Source organism: Balaenoptera borealis (assembly GCF_965194805.1).
Source record: "Balaenoptera borealis genome assembly, chromosome: 14".
NCBI classification, from domain to species: Eukaryota; Metazoa; Chordata; class Mammalia; order Artiodactyla; family Balaenopteridae; genus Balaenoptera; species Balaenoptera borealis.
In genome coordinates, this window is record NC_138875.1 from 316,176 (window position 1) to 342,652 (window position 26,477).

Sequence of the window (26,477 nt, forward strand, 5' to 3'; positions counted from 1 at the left end):
CGTGCGACGTCACGTGCCACCGCGTGCGTGCGCGCAGGCGCTGAGGGCCTGGGTGTAAACACGCCCATGCGGGGCCCGAGAGGTCCTCCGCCGGCCATGGGAACTGGCCGCGTCCTAGGACCACGCTTCTGCGACTGGGCCCGGTGGGAACAGTGTTCCTTCGCCCCATCCACCCCATAAGCGCCGGCATCTGGGGCTGCGGGTCGGCATGCAACGCGGGGCTGCCGACCCAGAAGCCCCGTCAGGCGCTGAGGCTGGACTTCGTGGGACTCTGAGTCCCGGCGTGCAACGCGCCTCTCTGTATCACGAATCCCCGTAAGGCGCCGTGAATCCCGGCGTGCAACGAGGGTCTCTGTCCTGCAGCCCCCGTCACCGGCTGAGGTCCGGCGTTATGAGAACTACAAGTCCCGGCATGCAACACTCTGTTCCCACAGCCCTCCATGCGCTGAGGGCTGGCTGGTGTCTTAGGACTGCGAGGCCAGAGTCCCAGAAACCCCATCAGGCGCTTTTGGTCCCGGCATGCAACAGGGGCTGACGTCCCACAACTCCTCCCATCACGTGCTGAGGCCGGTCGTCCGTCGTGGGACTACGAGGCCCAGCGTGCAGCGCGCCGCTGTCCCATGAATCCCAGTCAGGCGTTTGGAATCCCGACGTGCCTCGCGGGAGTCGTGGACTGCGGTCCCAGCATGCTGTGCGCAGTCTGGGGTTGGAGCTTGGTCGGCTCTGGGTTCCACTCGTCCCCCTGGGGTGCGTGTTTTGGCGTCTTGTCGGGGTCTGTCCCTTCCCGCACTGTCGGAGCCGCCTCGCCGTCGTGCCCGCCTGGGGAGGCCAGGTGCACTGTGCGCAGGGACCGGGAGCCACTGTGGAGACAAGCCGAGCCCGTCCGGGAGGAGGGGGAGTGGTCGTCGGCGGGGGCCTTCAAGGTCTTTCTTGATAGGATTTCTGAAGAGCTGCACTTTCTCTGGTGGGGTTTGAACATAAGCACCTGTCCCAACGGCAGAGCCCCCAGGTGCATGAAACAAAAGCTGACGTAATTTAAGGAAGGCAGACAGCAGTAGTACGTGCATAATTTTGCAGCACTTTGCTTTCTTCCGCTTCACAGATACTGCGTTTTTTACCAATTGAAGGTCTGTGGCAACCCTGCATGGAGCAAGTCTGTCGGCACCAATTTTTGCAGCAGCCTTTGCTCACTTCCTGTCTGAGTGTCACACTGTGGTAATTCTCGCAAACCTTTCCGTCGTTACTGGTTACGCTGATCTGTGATTGATGGCCTTTGGTGTTGCTGTTGTAGTGTTGGGGCGCTGACAGCCGCGCCCAGGTAAGGCAGGGAACTTAACTGATAAATGTTGTGTGCGTTCTGGTTGCTCCACCGACGTGCGTTCCGTGTCTCAGTACCTCTCCTCGGGCCTCCCTATCCCCTAAGACGCAACAATATTGAAAATAGGCAAATTATTAACCCTACGATGGCCTCTACGTGTTCAAGTGAAAGGAAGAGTCGCACGTCTCTCACTTTAAATCAAAAGTTAGAAATGATTAAGCTTAGTGAGGAGGGCCTGTCGAAAGCTGAGATAGGCCGAAGGCTAGGCCTCTTGCGCCAAACAGTTAGCCAAGTTGTGAACGCAAAGGACAAGTTCCTGAAGGAAGTTAGCAGCGCTACTCCAGTGAACACACGAATGATCAGGAAGCGAAACAGCCTCATTGCTGATATGGAGAAAGTCTTAGTGGTCTGGATAGAAGATCAGACCAGCCACAGCATCCCCTTAAGCCAAAGCCTAATCCGGAGCAAAGCCCTGACGCTCTTCAACTCTATGAAGGCTGAGAGAGGTGCGGAAGCTGCAGAAGAGAAGTTTGAAGCTAGCAGGGGTTGGTTCATGAGGTTTAAGGAAAGAAGCCATCTCCATAATGTAAAAGTGCAAGGTGAAGCAGCAGGTGCTGATGTAGAAGCTGCAGCAGGTTATCCAGATCTAGCTAAGATAATTAAGGAAGGCGGCTACACTACACAACAGATTTTCAATGTTGATGAAACAGCCTTATATTGGAAGAAGATGCCATCTAGGACTTTCATAGCTAGAGAGGAGAAGTCAATGCTTGGCTTCAAAGCTTCAAAGGACAGGCTGACTCTCTTGTTAGGAGCTAATGCAGCTGGTGACTTGAAGTTGAAGCCAATGCTCATTTACCACTCTGAAAATCCTAGAGCCCTTAAAAATTATGCTAAATCTTCTCTGCCTGTGCTCTATAAATGGAACCACAAAGCCTGGATGACAGCACACCTGTTTACAACATGGTTTACTGAATATTTTAAGCCCACTGTTGAGACCTACTGCTCAGAAAAAAAGATTCCTTTCAAAATACTACTGCTTATTGACAATGCACCTGGTCACCCAAGAGCTCTCATGGAGATGTACAGTGAGATTAATGTTGTTTTCATGCCTTCTAACACAACGTCCATTCTGCAGCCCATGGATCAAGGAGTAATTTCAACTTTCAAGTCGTATTATTTAAGAAACACATTTCGTAAGGCTATAGCTGCCATAGATAGTGATTCTTCTGATGGATCTGGGCAAAGTAAATTGAAAACCTTCTGGAAAGGATTCACTATTCTAGATGCCATTAAGAACATTCGTGATTCATGGGAAGAGGTCCAAACATCAACATTAACAGGAGTTTGGAAGAAGTTGATACCAGCCCTCATAGATGACTTTGAGGGACTCAAGACTTCAGTGGAGGAAGTAACTGCAGATGTGGTGGAAATAGCAAGAGAACTAGAATTAGAAGTGGAGCCTGAAGATGTGACTGAATTGCTGCAATCTCATGATAAAACTTTAACAGATGAGGAGTTGCTTCTTATGGATGAGCAAAGAAAATGGTTTCTTGCGACAGAATCTACTGGTGAAGATGCTATGAAGATTGTTGAAATGACAACAAAGGACTTAGAATATTACATAAACTTAGTTGATAAAGCAGCGGCAGGATTTGAGAGGATTGACTCCAATTTTGAACGAAGTTCTACTGTGGGTAAAATGCTTTCAAACAGCATTGCGTGCTACAGAGAAATCGTTCATGAAAGGAAGAGTCAATTGATGTGGCAAACTTCACTGCTGTCGTATTTTAAGAAATTGCCACACCAACCCCAGCCTTCAGCAGCCACTGACCTGATCAGTCAGCAGCCATCAACATCCAGGCAAGACCCTGCACCAGCAAAAAGATTACGACTCATTGAAGGCTCAGAGGATGGTTAGCAATTTTTTAACAATAAAGTATTTTTAAGTCAAGGTATGTACACTTATTTTTAGACATAATGCTATTGCACACTTAATGGACTACAGTATAATATAAACATAACTTTTATTTGCATTGGGAAACCAAAAATTTGTGAGGCTTGCAACATTCACTTTACTGCAATGGTCTGGAACCAAACCCGTAATATCTCTGAGGTAGACCTATCATGGTCTTTAGTTGGATCTCTCTCTCTCTCCCTTTGTTCTTCTCTCCCCCCATTTAAAAATTATGTAAATTATGTACATACCAAAGACTGTGTAACCCTAAAATGAACGTATCCGCCAATCTAAAATCTAGAACATGACCAATATTGTTACAGCTACCTATGCACTCCTTACCATCCCATCTTATCCCCTTGATTCCCCACCAGAGGTATCTGCCATCCTCAGCTTCGTGTTTGTCTTTCTCCTTTTGTATGGTGTTTTGCTGCATTTGTATATATGTATGCACAAAGATACTGTTTAGTCAAACTTTTCTTTGAGGTTTATAAAAATGCATCATGTTCTAAAATCTGAATGGCTTTTTCATTCATCACTATGAATCCGAATTTTATTCATATTATTTTATATGGGTATAGTTTAGATATTGAGACTTCTGTATAATAGCTCATTGTGTGAATATACCAGGATGTATTTATCTGTCATCTTGTGAATGGACATTTGGATTGTTTTCACTTTTTGATATTCTGAAAATTGCTACAGTGAACATACTTCTGCGTGTTTCTTGGTGTAACGAGTTAAAATCTGAGGATATGTGTGTAAGTGTGGAACTGCTGAATTAGGATATGCAAATGTTCAGATTTATGAGATAATGCAAAAATGGTTGTCTCAGTTTATATTTTCACCACATTCTCAACAACTTGGTATTATCAGACTTCTTTATCTTTGCCGATCTAAATGAAAATCTGTGTTAAAATTAAGTTGTGATTTTAATTTGCACTCTTCTGATAGCCTTTTGGCTTAGTATCTTCCTATTTTTTAAAATTTACCTTTTTTGTTTTCTGCAAAATGTCTATTCAAGTTTGTTGCTCACCTTTCTATTGGGTTGTTTGTCTTTTTCTTGTTGAGTGGTGGTAGTTCCTTATGGTTTCTGAATACAGATCCTTTACTGTTTATATGTTACTCATATCATTTACCAATTCTTGGCTTGTCTTTTTCATGATCTTTTGAGAACAGAAGTCCTTAATTTTAAGAATGCATTCCCTAACCTGAGGTTATAAAGATAGCGTCCTTTTTTACTCCTAAAATTTGTAAAAGTTTGCCTTTCACAGCTAAGTCTTTCAATAATAAGAAATGGAAGTTTTGTATATGTTGTAAGGCAGGGGTCTGATTTCTTTCCCATATGGGTAACCCATTATCCCAGCACTATATACTGAAAAGCTTACCTTGTTCTCACTGAGCTGTGGTGCCGTCTCTGATACAGAGTAAGTCTCTATGAAGGTATGAGCTTATTTTGGACTTTCTATTCTGGGTTGTTCTTGTATCGTCTTAATTGCTGTAGCTTCATAATAAGGCATGACATTTGGGAGGGCAACTGCCCCACAGTAGTTTACTTATTTAGAAGTTTCTTTAGAAGTTTTGTGGCTATTCTTGGCCTTTGTTTCATAAATTTTTGAATTAATGTGTCAAGTTTATTGATAAAACCTGTTAAGAGTTTTGTTCAGAACTATATGAAATCTATAATTCAGTTTGGGGAGAAGTGACATCTTTGTGATTTGAATCTTCCCATCCACAAACAGTATATCACTCCAGTTATTTAGGCCCCCTTTAAAATCTTCCAATAAGGTTTTATAATTTTCTGCATATAGGACTTGCACATTTTTGGTTAGATTTGTTCCTACTTACTTTATTTTTTGTTGTTGATACTTTTGTTGATACATGATACTTGTAAAAAATTGACATTTTTTAATTGACTGTTGGTGGTACATAAAAATGCAGTAGATATTTGCAAACTGATCATATACCCATTTACCTTAATAGGTTCTTTTATTTTAAATAGTATATCAGTAGATTCTTCAGAGTTTTCAATGTAGGAGTTCATATCATTTCCAAATAATTGTTTTATTACTTCCTTTCCAAGTTTTATAGCTTTATTTCTTTTCTTGTCTTAATGTGCTAGTTTATCCCTATACTGCAGTGATGAACAGGATCAGTTATTGTGGTATCCTTGTTTTATTCCACATTTTAAGGGGAATGTTTCCAACATTTCCCCATTAGGAAAGATGTGTGATGAGCGTTTTTTGTATATTCATGATCAGGTAAAAGAAACTTCAGTCTATTCATAGTCTCTTAAAAGATTCTTATGACTATTTTAAAATATTATCAAATGTTTTCTGCATCTTTTGAGGTGATCATATGGCTTTCTCTTTTGTTAAAATTATAATATATATGCATATATATGCATACATGTACATATACACATATGCACACATACAGATATATGAATTCTGTTTATGTAACTAAAATTATGCATTCCTGGAATAAACCCAATTCAGTCATTAGATTTAGTTAGCTAATATTTTACTTAATATTTTTACATCCATGTTTATGAGTGAGAATAGTCCATATGTTTCCTCTTCTATATTATCCTTATTTAACTTGATATCAAGGCCAGTAGGTGTCATGAGATGAGTTGGGGAGCTTTTCTTTTCTGTTTCTAGTTCTATTTCTGAAAGATTTTTTGTAAGTGTGGAATGATCTGTTTCTTGAAAGTTTGGTGTAACTAGCCTTTATAACCTTTTGGTCTTGCTATTTCCTTGTGGGAAGATTTTACCCTGATGATTCAATCTCTATCCTAGTTATAGGTCTATTCACACCTTCTATTTCATCTTGAGTCATTTCGGAAATTGCATTTTCTAGGAATTTTGTCAATTTATTTGGATTCATTCTTATTTCTAGCATCTTAAATTGGATGTTTAAAGCATTAATTTTAGCCTGTCTTCTTTTTAAGTAAAACTTCAATGCCATTTGTGTGCTATTGTGTATCACTCTTGCTTCATCTCACTAGTCTGGATATGTACTTTTTCATTACCAGTCATTCAATTATTCATTTATATCCATTATGATCTTTTTATTTGACGGATGGGTTATTTAGAAGTATATTTGAAAATGTCCAAAGCATGGGAATTTTTCTCCATCTTTTTATTGTTGACTTCTAAGTTAATTGCATTATGGTTAGATAACATAATCTGAATGATACTAATTCTTTGAAATTTAATGCAGTTAACATAATTCCGGTATATGATTAATATGTACTTCAAAAGAATGTGTCATCTTTCCTTATTTGAATCAGGAGTCTATATCTACTCAATAAGTTGTTTGTTGAATGTGTTATTAAAATTTCCCATGTTTTTTTCCTGATTGACCAAGCAATGATTGAGAAACATATGTTGAAATCTCTCACTATGATAGTGGATTTACCAAATTCTCTCTGTAGTTTTATTAATTTTTTTGTGTGTACACACACACACACAATTGTATGCATACATACACAAACGGGTTGGGGGCAGAGGTTGCTATTAAGGCATACATGTTAAAAATTTTTATATCCTTGAGGAATTGAAACTTTTTGTTATGTAGAGCCCTCTGTATCCTGAATAATGCTTATCTATTAAAATGTTTTTTGCTTGAAGTAATATGACTGTCTTAACTTTTTTTTAATAAATGCTTGCCTGGTATATACTTCACTTTTACTTTTAGACTTTTTACACCTTAAGTTTAGGTATTTTCTTATAAATGGCATCTAGCTAGACTTTTATAATTCATTCTGACAATCTCCATCTTTTAGTTGGAAAGTCCAGGTCCAGTACATTTATATTTAACCTTCCAATTTTTCTTTGGATATCTTTTCTCCCTTATCATCTTTTTTCCCTTTGGGGATATATTGAGATCTGGTTTTCTGTTTATTTTCTTATATTTTTTTTCTTACTACATTTTTTTTTTCATTTGGCGATCACCATTGAAGTTTTACCTTTGCGTATTGTGATTTATAGGAGAAATATATATTTGGTCTTCATCCACAGTGCCTGGATCACATCTCCCCAGACCCTTGGAATTTCCTGAGTGATAAGAACAATGGAATAATATCTGGTCTCTTGTCCTCAGTTCCTGAAAACACTTTCAGTAGGGCCCCACCTAAGGGTAGGGGCTGGTTGCCAGGAGAACCAACCATATGATTAGAGGGTTAGAATTTTCACCCCATCCCCACCTCCACCCTGAACTCCAGGGAGGAGAGATGGGCTGGAGGTTGAATCAATTGCCAATGGCCAATGAGTTAATCAATTGTGCCTTAGTAACGAAGCTTCCGTAAAAACCCAAAAGGACAGAATTTGGGGAGATTCCAAGTTGGTGAACATGTGGAGACCTGGCAGAGTCGTGCACCTGGAGGGAGCATGGAAGCTTCACGCCCCTCCCATACACCTTGCCCTGTGTATCTCTCCCATCTGGATGTTCATCTGTATCCTTTCTCCATATCCTTCTGTAATAAACTGGTAATCCAGTGAGAAAATGGGTTTTCCTGAGTGCTGTGAGCTGTTCTAGCAAATTAATCCAACCTGAGGAGGGGCTTGTGGGGACCTCTGATTCATAGCCAGTTGATCAGAAGTACAAGTAACAACTGGACTTGTGATTGGCATCCTGAGTTGGAGGGGGTCATTGGGATCTCGAATTTGTAACTGGTGGGTTAGGAGCATGAAACCTGGGCTTTTGACTGGAGTCTGAAGTGGAGGGCTGTGTTGTGGGACTGAACCTTAACCTGTAGAATCTGATTCTGTCTCCAGGGAGACAGTATCAGGATTGATTCGAATTCTTGGACATCCTGCTGGCATCTGAGAATTTCTTGTTGGTGTGGGGAAGCCTACACACACACACACACACACACACACACACACACACACACACACACACACACACACATACACACACACACACACACATTGGAATTGGGTCCAGGAAGCCAAAAGAACCTTGTATTCCTAACTTAATAAATTTAAAGTGAATATTCCAGTTTCCTTCCAAACAATATATAGATCTTAAAACACTATACCTCTGTTCTTCTCCAGACTTACACACTATAATTGTCTAATATTTCAGTTCTGCCTTTTTACAGTTCCCAAATTAGACATTATTTTCTAGACAATGTTAGTTTTGCTTTAACATATTTACCAATTTATTTCTCATGATTTTTTTCCTAACATTTCATATCCTTTTTTTTTTGGTAACAATTTATTACGAAAGAGATACATTCCAATGAAAATAAACAGGTTCTACTAAAATGATGGATACCTAAAATATTTGTATAATATAGAATCTACATATGACATGTACATGTCATACACATTTGTATATACTATGTTGTATTGTAAATAAATCACATCTTACCTCTGGGATTAGGGCTCACCTTGGAGTATATTCTTTAGAATTCCTTTAGTAAAGTTCTGTTGGAATTAAACTCTCAGTTTCTGTTTATCTGAGAATGTTGTATTTTGCTCTCGTTGTGGGAAGGTAATTTTGGTAGACATAGAGCTATAGAGTGACAGTGGCTCTTTTCATTAGAAGACATTTTATTAAATTCTGGTTTCCATTTTTTATTGTTGAAAGTCTGTTAATCTGGTTGTGGCTTCGTAGGTGATAGGTCTTCTTGTCTTTGGGGTTCTGTAATTTTGTTTCAGTGTGTCTAATGGTAGGTTTCTTTTTGTTTTTACTGTTTGAAATATATTGTGAATTCATGGATTTCATTAATTCTTGAAAATTCTCAAGCATTATCTCTTTAAATATTTCTCTTTAGTCTCTTTGGAACTCTGAGTAGATATTTGTTGAAATTTCTTATTTTATAATCATCTGTCAATCTTTTAAAAGTTTTTCCTCTTATTTCTCTGTCCAGCATTCTGGGCAATTTCATCAAACATTGGCTGCAGTTTATTAATCTCACTTCATCTGTGTGTAATCTGCTGTCTAACTCATCTTTGAAACTTTGCCTCAAAAATTATTTTTTGCATTTATGAATGTTCTGTTTGGATATTTTTCAAATATGCCTGTTCATTTATAGCCTATTTTTACAATGCTTAGTTATAATTTTTGTAATTTTCTTTTTTCTTTTATAGGTTCACACCTAGTTTGGCAGATTCTGATTCTGATCATTTGAATAATTGATGTCTTTGTGGGTCTGAGTCTGTTTTGTATTTGTAGTTGTTCCTACCCATTCTTATTTATAGAAGTGTGTTTCCTTTTATGGTTGGTGCTGTTGTGAGCTCATATTTGGTCGATAATCTGTGGAGATCCTTGTGACATTTGCTATGGCGAGAGCCAGAGGGCCCAAGATGGGGACACTTTGGCTTCTTCCAGGGTAGGAGTCTAGAGTTCACCTCTCCTGCTGTGCCAGGAGCCCAAGGCTTACCCTCCCCACCTCTGCAACCTTAGGTCGTTCTGATACTGGCAAGTTCTCTGAGGGCAACCCTGCTTCTTGTATTTTCTTATTGGAGTTCCCTCCCTGGATCCCTCATTAGGATTTCCTTGGCTTGAGAGACTTCAGGATGTCCCTTACTTCCTTCAAGCCCAATACTGACATGGAAAATTAAGTCCTAGGCAAAAATCTAATTGTTTTGTAGTGTGAGGGGCCCTGCAGAGTTTCTACACTGCCATACCACCCAAAGTGGGAATTCTTCTCTTTGATTTTTCTTCTCTGTTTGTTTTAAACTGGATCAAATGACCAAAGGAGAAGACATTCCCTTTCTCCGCATCCCCTTCCCCTCCTGGTTTTTTCCCCTCTTTTTCCCCACCTGGTTTTCTCCCTTTTTTGGTCTGTATTTCAAGGTACTGGTCTCAGAGGAGTCATGTGCTTACTGTCCCTTTTGTTTTGGTGAGTGGGGCGGAGGAAAAAGGTGGAAATAGAGAAATTTCCTGTTAGTGGAAGAGCACTGTTGACATGTCTGGGAAAAAGATAATTGTGACTTAAGAATTTTAAGTCATTTGGAGGAGAAATCTCCATCAGATAAGGTATTTACAAACCACCAATACATCTGCATATAGGATGTTATTACATGATACATTAGAATAATTGTACTGTGCAACACAATACACAGACCAATTAAATCCATAAAGCGTGTAAGTACTGGGACTATTCTAGCATAGCAACGATTTACTGACTCTTTTTACCACTCCCATAGGCTTGGCTACACGGCATTTTACTTCCAGTAAAATGGCTCTTTGAGGACAGACAAATAATGAAAACAAAGTTATTCCGGGTACAAGGAACATTCTACCATTTTTTTTTACAAAGGGGGCAGTAGCACGCATGGTGTGCATTTTGGAAAGGAGAAGGCAGCCGGGAACCTGAAATGGTTCTCGCGCTCAGGAGGAGGCAGTCACTAGGGGTGAGGACGTCCGTGGCCCTGTTACCAGGACAGCAGCTGGTGTGCTGTGCGGGCTGATTTCTCACCATGAGTCAGAAACAGTCCCTTTAAACAATCCCAGAAAAATACCAGAATAGAGGGTGTACATCAGAACCCACCCACGTGCCTGGCGAGACCTCCCAGGCTGCTTCTCATACGAACCGTGACTTTTTCAGGAGCGTCTCCCAGCCCTTCGGAGCAGCTAGGTGGTCATGAGAGAAGAAGTAGACGGATCCCCCCTGTTCTCTTTATTGCTTTACTTCCCAGTAAAGGGAAATGCTGTGACCTCTGCTTGGTTCTACTGGAATAGCCCATGAGATTATGACTCTAGTGACAGTGCACAGAGTTCGAAGGCTTTGGTTTTCTCAGCATCCTCACCAGGTATACTGTCAGTTACAGTGGGGTAGAGATGGAATGGAAGCATTTTACGACTGGAGCCTTCCCATATGGCTCGGGTTTAATTTTTTAAATTATTATTTCAAGTTGGGTGTTAAGAAAACATAGTTTAGCGTGAATCTGATTCACAACTCCAAGCCACAAGTTTTCATTTGAAAATGTATCTGGTTCAGAACTTGATAGTCAGCCCTTCTCCTGGACTGAGGGTCAGCTTTTCTAGGTCTGAGATGGGCCCAGTGCATTACATGAGAGGGAATGAGTTAACGGGCTCTGCCGTGTTCATTTTGTCTCACATATTCCCTCTGGAACAGCAGGACAGCAGGCTCCTGACCACTGCATATTATAATGTTTGCTTTGCTGCTGCAAAATATATTTTTTGGGAAAATGAGCATGAGACTCATTTGATTTTACATCATCAGATGGGTGTAAAAAGGCTGTTAAAAGAGAATGCTAGCCTTTATAGGCTGAATGTAGACAGTCCGTGCAGCTTACGGAGGATTTCTTCTGTTTATTTTTAAAATTCCTATAAGAGGTTATTGATGCTTTCTTTATTTGACTATGGGTTTAAGAAGAATCTTTATCATTTAAAGATGTGTGCTGAAATATTTTACAGATGAAATAATAGGATACCTGGGATTTATTTCTAAATAATCAGGTTTAGTGAATGGTACACATGATGGAACAAGATAGGTTCTGTACTGATAATTGCTGGAGAAGGATAAGAGAAACAGTATTTTTGCATGTTTGAAAACTTTCATAATAAAAAGTAAAATGTTCTGTTAGGGGAAATAATCTTCCTGCATAAATTCCGCTTTTAATTTACGTACACATTACCTCCTAATATGCTTCTCATCTTATGACTGCCAAGTTTCCATTACAGCCGCTGGAGAGAGAGTTTATAAAAAGCAGGTCCCAAGATGACCGTCTTAGTGTAATTCACATCAGAGAGTGGGTTGGAGTCCTCGCCTGTCACTCCATCCTCTGAATCCAGCACAAGACAGACATGAAAATATACTATGGGGTTGAGAGAGTCCTTAACAGGAAGAAATCTCTCTCCAGTGACTCTTTAAAATGTTATTTTGTGTTAAATTTTACGATACAGACCATGAACATCCTAGAATTTCAAGTTCTGTTCCATTGATCTTTATGTCTGTCCTTATGCTAACACCAGATGATCTTGATTCCTATAGCTTTATAGTAAGTTTGAAATCCAATAGTGTAAGTTCTCCAACTTTGTTCTTTGTCAAAATTGTTTTGGCTATTCTAGGTCCTTTTCATGTCTATATAATTAATAGGATCAGTTTGTCAATTTCTACAAAGATATGCTGGGATTTTGATAATGACTGCATTGAATCTCTACAACTTGTAGGGAATTGACATATAAATAATATTGAATCTTTCAATCTATGAGCATGGGATGTCCCTCCATGTAAGTTTTCTATAATTTTTCTCAGTGATGTTTTATAGTTCTCAGTGAATTAATCTTGCACTTCTTTTTTCGCATTTAATACTAGGTATTTTATTCTTTTTGATGCTATCGTAAATGGAATTATTTTCTTAATTTCATTTCAGGTTGTTTGATGATGGTACAGTTGACCTTTGAACAACACGAGGGTTAGGGGCACCAACCCCCCGTGCAGTCACACTTGTGTATAGCTTTTCACTTCCTCAGAACTTAGCTACCGATACCCTAATGTTGACTGGAAGCCTTAGCGATAGCATGAACGGTCAATTAACACATGTTTTGTATGTTATATATATTTATACGTGGTATTCTTATAAAATGTAAGCTAGCGAAAAGAAAATTTTATTAAAAAATCATAAGGAAGAGAAAATACATTTACAGTAATATGTGAATTTATTTAAAAAAATCAGCACGTAAGTGGACCTTCACAGCTCAAACCTGTGTTGTTCAAGGGTCAACTGTATATGAAAATAGAATTGATTTTTGCACAGTGGGCTTGTATCCTGCAATCCTGATAAGCTCATTTATTAGTTCTAGTGAGATTATTTTGGTATATTTGAATTTTCTTTATACAGGATCAGGTCACCTGTAAATAGACAGTTTTATTACTTCTTTTCAATCTTCATGCTTCAATTTATTTTCCATCCTCTCATTCTCTTCCTTCTGTTTTGGCGGAGCAAGTATTGCTCTCTACGACCTCCAGCACAGCGTTGAGTGGGAGTGGCCAGAACAGATATCCTTGCCTTGTTCGCAATCTTAGGAAGGGAAAGCACATCACTGACTATGATGTGTAGGTTTGTTTACATGCCCATTATCAGGTTAAGGATATTCTTTCCTTGTTTATTGAGAGGTTTTTTTGTCTGTTTGTTTCATTATGGATAGGTGTTGGATTTTGTCAATGAGATTTTTCCACACCTATTGATTGATCGGTTTTCAGATGTTCATCCAACCTGCATTCCTGGGATGAATTCCAATTGGTCGTGGTTTATAATCCTTTTTATATGCGGCTAAGATTTTGCTAAGGGTTTTTAAGGGTTCGTGAGAGAGATTGGTGTGAAGTTTTCTTGTAACGTTTTGTCTGGCTTTGGCATCAGGGTGGTAGTGGCCTCATAGAATGAGTTGGGAAGTGTTACCTCCTCTTTTTTTCTGAAAGAGCTTTTCTCTAAATATTTGATGGAATTCACCGTTGAAACCATCTGGGACTGAGCTTTTCTCTGTGGGAAGATTTAAAATCACCAATTGAATTTCTTTTCTTGTTACAGGTCCATTCCAATTTTCTATTTCTTCTTGAGTCAGCTTTGATCATTTGTGTCTTTCTTGGAATTTGTCCATTTCCTCTTCATTGGTATACAGTTCTGAATATTTCCTTATAATCCTTGTCAGTATGGCTGGTCGTGATAGCCCCTCTTTCACTGCCTGTTTTGCTCATTGTGTCTCCTCCCTTTTTCCTGGGCCAGTCTAGCTCAGGGTCTCTCAACTTGAGAATTACTGACCTTTGGGGCTGAGGAAGTCTCTGTTGCGAAGGGCTGTGGCTGACGTGGAGATGGGCTTCGAGGTGTGTGATGTGAGGGCACCGTAGCGGGAGCAGGTCTGGGCAGGGGAGAGGTGAAGCTGTGTGGCCGTCAGAGCTGTCCCCAGACGCTGCTCGGGCTTCTCCTCCGGCCCTGCTCAGGCCCCCATGGCTCTGGCTGAGGCACCGAGGTTGGAGGGGCTGCCCTGCTTCTGCAGCAGGGGGGCAGTAAAGCCCTCCTGGGGGGCGGATCGGGGCTGGAGCTTCTCTGACCCCACGCACGAGGGCACCTTCTCCTAAGCGTCCAGATGAGGGAGACCAGCTTAGGGCATGAAGACGTGAGCTGTGCCCGTAGCAGAACTAAGGTCACGTTGGCTTCTCTGGAGGTCTCGGGGCCACGTTTCCACGCACTGCAGTGGGAGCTCGCTCCCGGCAGGATGGGAGGCCACTCTGAGTGCTCTCCCTCCCAGAAAATGTGCTGTGCACAGAAGCATTTGTTTTCCACTTTATCCACACCTGTAGCTGCATGAGGCTGAGGCTGCATCTCAGCTGGAAAATTAACACTTGAATCCTAAATAATAATAATTACTGTTTCTGGTTATTTTGAATCCACTGACAAAGACCTTTACAAAATAATTGCACTGATCAATCCCCTATGAGTTACAGGGGAAGATTCTTGAGTTGGTGTGTGATGAGAACATTAGTGGGAATTCTGTAATGGGGTTCTGTTTAGTAAGTGTAATTGTAAGGAATATATCGTGTTAAACTGCCTGACGTAGCGTCTTGTAATAGCACATGGTTTCCATCAAGGAGCAGATGTTTCTCAGCCTCCCCTTAGAATAAAACATCATAATCTAACCACACCCACCAACTCCACTGTGAAGCGAGAGCAAAGCACAGGCTGCACATTTCAGATCTGTGTAATTGCAGCTTGAAAGCACTTTTTTTTTAGGGTGAAATGGCCTTAAAAAGAAACAACTTTTTAGAATATCAGCCAAAGGAATCCTGGGAAAACTGTGTTTAGTAGGAACTGTAGCTGTGGTTTACAAACAAACAAATGAAGAAATTGATTTCTATTTAAGACTTCTGGCCCCCGGATGTAAACTTCATGTCCCCAAGACAAAGCAGAGAAAAAGACGCCCTCGCCGCCATGCTCCAGATAATTTAACTTCACCATAAGAAGGCAGAGACAGTATTTTCTCTTTCTGTTCATATTGAATCCTTTCACAATTGTTCTTTTTTGAAAATCGACATATACTTTCTACCATGTAATTCATCCCTTTAAAGTGTACAATTCAGTGGGTTTTAGTATATTCAAAAAGGTAAGCAACCATCAGCACTCTCTAATTCAAGAACTTTTGTCACTTCCCCCAAAAGGAAACCCAGGGCCTAAAATGTTTGCAGGAGCTCGCTTCTCGGTGTAATGAGAGGTCACGGCCACTAGATGGAGACGTTCCTTCAGCGAATTTCTCTGCGAAGCCTCGTCCTGAGAGTTGTGCTCCGGTGGGGATGGCAGGACTTCGGTGCTGGATTTCAGGGTCCTCGCGCGTCTCTAAAGACAAACGTTGTTTTTTCAAGCAATTTCCCCAAATTGCGACGCTGAGGCTTTTTAGGCAGCGTAGGGACAAACGTGTTTTAATTTATTCATTATATATTTATTATGTATTTGTTTGAATGTGTAATAGAAAAAATACAACAGATACATTAAAGCCATGATGTTATTTGTTTTACTTAGGGTAAGGACACTTTTTTTTTTTTTTAAAAAGGATTACATTTAAAATTAAATAAAATTATTAAGTAACTATCACAAGTGACGTGTGAATACGGCGAAAGCTGTGTGGGTGCTCAGGCCACTGGGCTTTGGGGGCAGTGCTGGGAAGGTTCAGTAAAAACCCCTTAATTAACCGCAGCGAGAATGGGAAGTTTCATCTCCAGAAACGAACGATCCTCTCACGTATGGACTGAGAGTCCTCCACCTGCCGATCAGCGGGGAATAATCCCAGCTCTTACGCTCGGGCTCTCCCAGTCCTCTGAAGCGGAAGCCCTTGGGTTTAGTTTGTACTCTCAGACAGCCATGCAGGCGGACAGCTGCCCTCAGTCATTTGGAACCTCCTTGCGCTGATAACGCGGTTGGGAAGCCGGCCCTTTGTAGAACTAGAGGCCCAGCTGTGTGTGCCTGGAGCCCTGTCCGGGACCGGGCACGTGGTAGGATCCGGGGAGGATCTCTGGGGGCAAGCAGCAGGTAGCGGGGCTCAGCGAACGCCTTTGGAGCTGGAAATCAGGATCTGGAAATAACGTTAGTGGGCGAGTGGCTCGGGGCTCCCCAGCCTCTTTCCACTCTGGCCTCCCCTCCCCGCAGTGAGCCCCTCGGCTTCTCACCCAGCCCACCCCACCTGGGACCGTCCTCAAGGTGTGCTCACCTCCTTTTGATTCCATCTGAGTGACAACCTTGTGAGGCAAGAGGCCTCATTATCCCTGTTTTCTAGATGAGGAAACTGACACCCAGAGCAGCTAAGCAACTTAATTGGTTACTGGAGAAATGGCATTTGAATTTTGGTCTTCTAACTCCAGATTTTCTCTCACTGGATTATACTTTCTCAGGATTGTTCTCACCCCAGCACGACAATGCACTTGCACAAATACACAAATTAGTCGTCTCTCGTGGTAACTGCCAGCTTTTTTGTGGGGAAAACAATTGGAATGAAGAACCTGAGACAGTACAGCGTTCCTCCTCATCATAAAGTGTTGCAAGTTTGAGGGAGGGATTCATGTACTAACTTGTTGCCTTTGTGAGAACAAATTGTGGAATTGGGTGATCATGTTACATAAGGGGTGACACTCCGACTAGTAAAGCATCTGCTTGAAATGCTGGGGGGATACGCACGCATGAAGGAGTGTCTGCTGAGGAAATGAATGGATGGATAAATTAGATAATAAACACGGTACCTGGCCTGAAGGGATTAACAAGCTACCAAAATCTACCAACACTGCAGAACCCAGAGCCCTGTCCCTGGTGGGTCCCCTCCCTGGAGCCGCCCGTAGGGACCCTGGGCCAGTTGTCACACACACGTTGGAGTGAGACTCTCTGGTTTGCATTCTTTCCTGTCACCACACTGGGGTACAATTTACCTTCAGAAGGGCGTGTGCAAGAGGGACCTCTATCTCTGTAGTCAGTAACCTCCACGTGAAAATGGCAACGCCCAGCGTGGTCAACAAGGGAAGAAAGGACCGGGCTTCGGAGAGAAGCGCTGTCCTCGTGCCGGGGAGTGAGGTGCGGGTCCCCAGGGGAGCTGGAGGCGCGGAGGGCCGGGGGCAAGAAGGTGACGTGTCCCGAGCGGAGCCGGGAGGCGGGAGCCCGTGCCGCGTGCACGGACCTCGCGGGCCGTGGCCCCTGCCCGGTGTGACTGCTACCCGTGCCCCGTCACCGCCCCCGTGGGTGCCCTGGTCGCAGAGAACGCACGCGCCGCCCGTCTTGTAATAGGGTGCGAGCCGGGGAGGGCAGGGGGTCTGCGGGCGAGAGGCTTGGAGGCCTCGCCGATGCCTGTCACATCGACGACCAGTGGGTAAAGCGTCGAGACCCGAGGGGGCGGGGCCGAGGAGGCCGCAGGGCTGGGGCGCGGGGCGAGGATGGCAGACGGCGCCGGGTCACGCCGCGCAGCCTTTGGAGGCTCCCTGGGTGACGCCCGCTGAAGCCTAGATGGGGGTCCAGTAGTCGCCGTCGGTCGTCGCTGGTGAAAACCCTGGCGGCCCGGTCGGGCGGCCCCGAGGCTCACGGGCAGGCCCTGCGTGACTGGCGGGCGGGGCCGGGCTGGGCGCTGGCGAGGCTTCCGAAGCCGCCTCTCCCTGTCCCTGTCCCGTCCCCGTCTCTCTCTCCTTCGCATCACAGATTTTTATTAGCAGAAAACTTACCTGGAGATGACATTGGTTATCAATGTCAAAATCAGTAATTACAGGTACATCTCAATTGGACGAGTTACGTTTTACAAACCTGTGTAAAAGTAGCTCAGAGAAAGATGAAGTCACACATTAAAATACAACGGCGGCTAGGTGTGTCCGCAAAAGAATTGAGAGCTTTGTGTCCACGGTGTCACTATTCTCAACCCGCAGAGGTGTCTGTCTGCTGACGGACGGATAAGGAAATGTGGTGACAGACGCAGGGGAATATGATTCATCCCTGAAAAGGAAGGCGCCTCTGACTCAGGCCGCAGCTCGGGTGAGCCTGGAGGACTGCTCACGGAGACGAACCCGTCACAACACGGCGCGTGCTGTCCCATCCACTCGTAAGAGGGACTCAGAGTCGTCAAATTCATAGAAAGTAGAGGGTGGGGGGGCGGGGAGTTGGTGTGGCACGGGGACCGAGCTTCAGTTTTGCGAGATAAAGAGTTATGGGGGTGGATGGTGGTGGCCGCACAACAGCGTGAATGTGCTTAAAATGCCACTGGGCTGTGCGCTTAAAATGCTCAAGATGGAAGATTGTACGCGTAGCTTGCCACAGTTTTAAACCCAGGGAAGGAGCTCGCCGTTACAGGAAGGACTTGCACACACCGGCGCGTCGTTGGGCGCTCCGCCGAGGTTGCTCTGCGGTGAGGACCTCGTCTGCAGGGCTCGTGGGGCGCAGGGCTCCTCTGAAGGCCCCGCTCCTCCGGAGGCAAAGACACGAAACGTGGGGGCTTTGTTTTGATTCTCTCCTTCAGACGGGAAGGAGGAATTCCAGCATCACAGCGAGACGCTAGGACCAGCACTCGGAGCTGGTGTTTCAGGCACAGGGGGGGACAGAGGCCCCATCAGGGTGTCAACCCGCAGGGTCCCCTGGGAGAAGCTGCGTGCCCCACAGAGCGCTCGCTGGACGTGCGTGGGGGCCACGTCCTCTGTGCCCTCTCCCAGCCCTTTTCACTCCGCGTAGTATGGCCGGCCACATTCCATCCATCCCGTGAAAGGAATCTGTGACATGTTTTAAGTGGATGTCATTCTTTTTCTCAAGTCCCATAAAACCTGCCCTAATGGTCCAAGGCCTTTTCCTCCCACTCAGACTCCCAGTGGGAAAGTCTCCGGCTGCCAGGAGCCTGCTCGTGGGCCCCTGTCCTCCTGCCGACTCAGGCTCGGGGCCTCCCCCGAACAAAGGGCCGCCACACCTCGCAGACACGTGCTGCAGTTGAGGGAGGTGTCCTCAGAGCGTTCCCACGCCATCGGAAGCGTCTCTTAGCCCAAGTCGCTGGTTTGAGGACGGAAAGCACAGCTAGAACAATTCGAAGAGCAGGGCAACCCGCCAGCTTACACGGAAGCAAAATAAATGCTCTTTTCTTACAGAAACTTCTCAAGAAATGTTACTTCTCAGGAAATGTTTTCGCTGAAACATTTAAGTCTATAAAAACTTTTTAGATCGGAGTTTCTTATTTACAGTTTCCAAACGTTGGCAAAGTGTGCCTCGGCCCAGATGCCTGGCAGGGGAGATCAGAGCTGAACAGAAATTTCTCACTTTAAAACAGAGACATTTAAAACCGATAACATTTTTCACAAGGTTGGTGACAACGCCAGGTGGACGCGCCCCTTCCAGGCACCTTCTTTTCTGATTCTGGCCCGGAGAGAAGCAGGGCCTCAGGGCTACCAGCAGGAGGCCTTGGAGAGGCAACTGTGGAACCTTGCGAGAAAAACCTGGAATCTGCCCAATTTCAGAGACTTCAGAGGCACTGGCAGCTCAGAAACCCGTTGACCAGCTCGGAAGCTGAACTTTCCATCGAGCTCCTCTCCAGACCCTGGGCTGTGACGTTGATGTGGATGGGAGCCTGGGGGCCCTGCTGTTTTCTCGGGGGGCCTCTCTCTGAGCCCCTCCCTGGCCTCTGCCCCATCACAGCGACTAGAGGGGCCGTTCCTGCTAGAGGCCACAGGCAGCCCGAGGCCCACCCGCACGAGGCTGGGCCGCTGTTCATCCCCCAGTGCCCGTCAGGGGCCAGGGGCCCAGCCCTCCCCCAAGTCTTCCAAGAGCCGACCCCCACCCCTCCGCCTCACTGAGGCAACGGGGGCAAGTCAGAGCTGCCCGTGGCCCGCGGGGCCCAGGCTCAGGGGCGAGGTCGCCGCTGTGGGCACGTCTGGGGCGGGTTTCTGGCCTGGAGCAGTGTGAGCCTGACACCACGTGCTCAGGTAAAATGGGGGCAGGGTCCCCGTCTGAAGGGCGTGGGTGCCGCCTTCTGGCTCCGGAGGCCCCTGCGCCGCGTGCCTGCTCAGGCCTCCCCGTGGTCCATGCCGGCCGGTGCTCAGTGCCAGGGCCTGTGGGGTCAGAGGGCTGGGCCTCGACGGCCCCTGCACCTTGTGTTCCGGCCCGCGTCTGCCTGCCCTGCAGCTGTGGCCAGAGGAGGCGGCGGCCCTGCATGGCTGTGGCTGGGACGCACCGACGGCCCCCTGTGCCCTGCTGTCGCTCTCCTCAGCGCCCTCCGCAGAGCCGCGCCATCTGACTGGCTCTCTGCCCCCTCTCACCTCGGGCGCTGGGCCCTGAGGGACATTCGCCTCCCACGTGGAGCTCGATGGTCCCAGGCCCTCGCTGTGAGTCCTCCGGGGTCACCCTCCTGGGGTGACTCCGCCTGGGGTCAATCTTCCTGGGTCACCCTCCTGGGATCACCCTCCTGGGGTCACTTATCCTAGGGTCACTTCTCCTGGGTCACTTCTCCTGGGGTCACCCTCCTGGGGTCACCCCTCCTGGGGTCACTCTCCTGGGGTCACTCTCCTGGGGCCACCCCTCCTGGGGTCACTCTCCTGGGGTCACTCCTCCTGGGTCACCCTCCTGGGATCAACCTCCGGGGTCATCCTTCTGGGGTCACCCTCCTGGGTCACCTTCCTGGGGTCACTCTCCTGGGATCACTCTCCTGGGGTTACCCTCCTGGGGTCACCCTCCTGGGGTCACTCTCCTGGGGCCACCCCTCCTGGGTCACCCTCCTGGGATCAACCTACGGGGTCACCCTTCTGGGGTCACCCTCCTGGGTCACCTTCCTGGGGTCACTCTCCTGGAGTCACGCCTCCTGGGGTCACTCTCCTGGGGTCACTCTCCTGGGGCCACCCCTCCTGGAGTCACTCCTCCTGAGTCACCCTCCTGGGATCAACCTCCGGGGTCACCCTTCTGGGGTCACTCTCCTGGAGTCACGCCTCCTGGGGTCACTTCGCGTCGACGCCCGTGTCTGTGGTCAGGGCGCCTTCTGAACCGCCATGCGGGTGGAGGATGGGTGACCTTCTGGTCAGTTTTCACGTCAAGGCCACATGGATGACCCCTGCACAGCAGGGGCTCGGGGACGCTGGTTGATGAGCGGCTACGTGATAGAGCAAGCGACTGAAGGATGAGGAGCGTCCCTCAGGCAGAAGAGCCACCGGGAAAGACAGACAGAGGGGAGGTGTTTAGAAACGCAGCCTAAAGAGTGTAACACTTTCCTTCATGAAGATTGTGTCACGTGTTATAGATATTGAAATGTAGCACATAAATTACTTTCCCTGAACGTAGAATTTTGCTGCGAGATGGCCTGAGCCTTGTACCTGAGAGTTTTGCCCTAAGTAGAAGTCGTTCCACATCTATTGACATCGTGGTGTCCCTGAGGAGGCCACCCCCCACCCCCTGGCCGGCAGCAAACCTGCCGCAGAAGCAGGATGTGGTCCAGCCCTTTATAAGATACCCCACATTCATATTTGTCCCATATTCATGTCTTCATTTAGATTTTGGGATTTTTTTTAGTGTCAGAATTCGTATTTAATTTATTTTACTTATACTTCTGCTTTTTTGTTTTGGATCATTTATTTTTCTGATGTTTCCTAGATGTTTCAAATTCCTAGAACATTCCTACAAGCTCTTTGGACCCCATCACGCTAATAAAAAATTTATTTAAAAATACAAGTATAAACTAACATTGACTGTAACTTGCCTTAGTTTCTTTAGTCCCCCATCCCATGGAAACCTGCTCTCATGCGTCAGAAGCAGGAAAATATTGTGAAGCCTGGCAGACAATACACAGCACAAACCGCCGTCCGAGCGCTGACTGTGCCACAGGACGAGGGAAGTTCTCATGCCCGCAGACCTGGGGTCCTGGGAGGTGACTCACACGCCGTCGCCGGGCAGGAACAAGGCCCGCTGGACACGGGGGCCCCTCGAGAGGTCGGCCACAGCACGAGACCCTCTCACCGTCCACTTTTCTGTTTTGCCTTTAAGGTTTTTCACCCCAAAAGTATTAAAAGCTCATAACGCCAAGATACAAGCATAAACCGACAAGTACAGTTAAAATTCAACATTAACAAAAACTGATTCAAGGCGGCAATTCTGCGTCCCTGGACTCAGACACGAGTTTCAGCCTTGAGCTCAGGCGGCGGGGGGCCCGAAGCACGGCTGTCCCCTCGGGGCTCAGGGTCTCGAGGGGCCCCGGGTCTCAGACCTGAGCGCTTACCCTGAGGGCCCGTGACGCGAGCTGCTCACAGAGGGATTTTGCCGACCACCCCACTTCCCGTTGTCCCTGTGCGCCTTCTCGTGCCCCCAGGCCCCACGTTACTGCTCTGCTGGCCTTGGGGCCGAGAAGGGGCTGCACTGGCTGCGTGGCCCACGCGGGACGGAACACGAGCCGGACGTCGGCGCTGACTCCGGGGACCTGGAAGGACAGCAGAGCTTCTGTTCCAGCCACCGAGGCCTCTGCCGGCTGCCCGCTGTCCCCCGCCGGCTGGGTGTATCTGGGGACGTGTAGTCAAGGGGTCGGAGTGGGGTGGTGTCCAGGAAGGGACGACGGCCTGCCTTTCTCGGCAGGACAGGCCCAGCTGCGAGACCACCGAGTGGGCGCATCCCCCATCCCGGGCCCTTGAAGGGTCTGTCAGCGGCGAGCGGGGCCGGCCCGTCTGCCCCCGGCAGGGCAGCGCCCGGCGGCCTGGGTGAGCTATCCAGGCCCACTGTGTGCCAGGCAATGTCTGGGGCTGTGTTCACACCAGGGGACGCAATGGGGACCTCAGTTCAGGAGACAGGCAGGGAGCAAAGCAGGGGCTTGTCAGGTGGGAAACAAGCCACCGAGAAAAGGAACCAGGGGAGGGAGCGCTGGGGGCAGGGGGCAGATTTAAGTAGGACAGACAGGGCAAAGGTCAGCGGGAGGTGGGGAAGGCACATGGGCGTCCTGGGCGAGAGGGACTTCCCAGCACATCTGGTGCCTTTGGAGCAGCGGTGGAGGGCCGTGCAGGAGGGGCCCACGCGGAGGGGCGGGGCGCGGCCCCCGTGAGGACAACGGGTGGGAGGTGCTGAGGGCGGGAGATGATGCCGCCTGGAAAAATGCCCGGGGGCCAATCCTCCTTCTCACCCCGCCCCCTGCTGCAGTCCCAGGGCCCTGGGACGGCCCCGGGTCAAAGGTCAACATGCCGGCAGCCCTAGTGTCGCTTCCTGTGTCCCGGAACATTGGGCCGCACGGCAAGCCAACCCAGTGGTTCTGGGGGCCGTTTAGGACTCGGAGGGGGGCCGGGTGTTGAGAAGCTGGACACCCACAGAGCCCGAGGTGTTCACAGGGCAGCAAATTAAAGCCATGGTGACCTCTGACCCCGGCCATGAGAGGTCGCAGCCCTGCTAGCCCCTCCGCTGGGCGCCATGTGCCACGATCCCCGAAACGTCTGCGTGCTCTGGTCAGTAATTCCACGTCCATGAGTAATTCCCAGGGGAGATTAGATGTTCAAAGTATGGTCCTGCCGTGGGAAAACGGTGCAGGTGCTCGGAGATCAAGGGCCCGGCCTCGAGGGTATGGCCCCTCTCACGGGGGATCTGGGGACCAGGGCTCCGGACCCGGGACAGACGCCCCCCTTGCTGTTCGGGGCTGGAGTTTGGCCCCGGCTGCACTGAGCGGTAGTCCTGGCCTGTACAGGCACACACACGCCGCTCACACGCATGCATGCACATGCACACACACGCACACACACGCACACGGTCACAGGCACACGCACGGCTGGGAGAACACGCAGGAGCGTTAACCTTGCTGCATCTGGGAAGTGATGCTCTGGGTGACCTCCAGTTGCTTTTATTTTTCTATACTTTCCCAAACTCCATAACGAGTATGCCTTCTTTTTCTGAGAAAAAAATGGGTATTTTAAAGAAGACTTAAGTGAGCACTTTGGTTGGACGTGAGGATGTCTCCCGACCCCCCTGTCTGTGCACTCGGCCCTGGGGACTCCTCGGAAGCGGCTTCTTGTTCAGCCGAGCTCTTGGGGTCACCGCTCAGGGTGGAATGTTCGGCCGGCCACCAGGAAGGTTTCCTGAGAGGCTCAGAGGCCTGGCCTCACCTCGCCTGGCCGCCTGGGCCCACCCCAGCCTGCCACCACCCCTCGGTCACACCCAAGTCTCCCGCCAGCACCCGGGACCCCTCAGACCCCGGTAACCACTGGGCCACCAGATGGGAAGTCTCGGGGAAGCCTGTGGTTTGTCGCTGATGTGACCTCGTTCTCAAGCCTGGGACAGTCTGTAGTTCTCAGCTTTTATTTCTTAATTTTGTGTTCAGTGTTTAAGGACATGGACATTCAAAACAGCTTTTACTTCTTCTTTCTTTTTCTCCCTAAATGACCTTAACTCAATGTTCTCTCACATGAAAAGTCACCACCGGGGGTTCCCCTAGGCGTCCTTGGCGAGAAGGAGCCACGGGACGGCTGGGCCCCGACCACGGGGTGACCGGCAGGAGGAGCGCCAGGTTGTCCTGGCCGGGCCTGGGCTCTGCGGCCCTCCATTGGCCTGAGAGGAGTTGTGACTTCTGGAGGCCCAGATGTGCTGATGAGTGGGTAGATCTGTGTGCGGTTCCAGCCTCTCACAGCGAGGACAGCGTGAGGACACGGCCCGAGGGCCCCCCACCTCGCCGCCAGGCCGGCCGCGACCTCTGGCCTCTCCCAGCCGAGCCCTCCCAGCAGGCACCCTCATCGCCACCGAGTCAGTAGGCTTCCGTGTGCTCTCAGTCTTCTTATCTGAGGCACTGCTTCAAAGCTGAGTTCACAGTCCCCCAAAGGGGTAATTACAGGCCACAGATGCTTCAACAGATACTCCCGTGAAATCCACGAGGATTCACATGGTGCTTGCTGGGTTGCGGAAGCTGATTGAGGGGATGTGAGCTGGACGTGAAGGCCGAGGCCTCCGCTGCCCTTCCCTCCTGGTGCCGTGGTCATGGCCGGTAGATTCTGGATTCTCCTCCTCCATCCTTTTTCCCTCCAATAAGTCAGGCATTTCTAGGAAAAACGCACCTTCAGTAACTCCTTCCTGGGATGAATTAACGAAGAACGGAAGTGCTGAGGAGGGCCCGCTGGAGGAGCTGAACTTCTGCTCAAAGCCCTGCGTCCTACCTTCCAGGTCCTGCCCAGCCCGGCAGCTCCGTCTTGGTCCCAGCCCCAAAGTGACAGCCGCACAGATGGGACCACACTAGCGCCTCGGACCAGTGGCCCAGACGGGTCAGCTTTCACTCTCGCTGTCTGTGCGTCACTGTGACTTGACACACACGCGCACACGTGCATGCATGTACACCCACTCACACGGGCACACACATGTACATGCATGCACACGCGCTCAGGAACACCCTGCACGCACACACACACACAGGTGTAGTAGCTGTGCGATTCCCAGCCGGCGTGTCAGGAGCCCGGGGGGTCACAGGCTTTGCCTCGTGGTGGTGGGCTTACAGAGCACACCCCTCCTATTCCCGGGGCACTTTATTTCCCGTCCGCTTAATCGCTTGCCCTCACAAAGACAAAGGGAAACCGAGGCACGGGATCAGGGAGTGCCCTATGGCTCACTGCGGGGGCTGCAGCGGGACCCCGGGGCCACCCGAGACGGGTCATGGGGCGCGCCCCCGGGGCGTGCTGGGCCGCACACAGCTGTTAACGCCGCTCTGTTGTGCATCTGACGTGGGACCCAGAGTCGCCCTGCACACAGACCCACGCCAACAGTGGGCAGTCTGCGTGCCCTTCAACGTACACCCGACGGTCCCGGGGGCTCCCGAGACACGAGAAACACGCGCAGATCGATGGTGTTTTCCTGGACCGAGATCTGGAAGGCTGATTAGGCTTGAAGTAACTGATGAACTTTCCACATCCCCACCAGCATCTTCTCGTCCCTGGGAGACACACAAAAAGACAACTCAGTATTAATTATGAACATACTAATTTCAAGCGAAAGCTCCCTAATGGTAACAGTAATGATAATAAAGATAGGGCACAGTTATTGAGTTACACGGCCTTCCGTGCTCCGCGACGTTCAAGGGGAAACTCTTTCTCTGTCAGAGGCTGGCCCCCCTTCAGGTCGGAGTTTATGTTAATTTTATGAAGTGTGTTCTCAAGCAGCATCTCTGCGCCCCTGCCCGCCCCTCACCTTTCCGGGGGGCACCCGCTCCCCGATCTCCGAGCTGCCTGCAGCCGCCTCCCCCACCTCTGAGGCACTAGCTGCCCTCGCTGCCTTCTGGGTGCTAATCGTCGGCACG

General features: G+C 47.9%; 1 long non-coding RNA gene across 1 annotated transcript; it reads left to right on the forward strand.

The window, feature by feature from the left end:
• The first annotated feature begins 169 nt into the window (after positions 1 to 169).
• LOC309611343 lies at positions 170 to 15,793 on the forward strand. The gene is made up of 2 exons (XR_014234466.1): positions 170 to 747; positions 1,103 to 15,793. It is a non-coding gene; the product is annotated as an uncharacterized lncRNA (long non-coding RNA).
• The last annotated feature ends 10,684 nt before the right edge of the window (positions 15,794 to 26,477 follow it).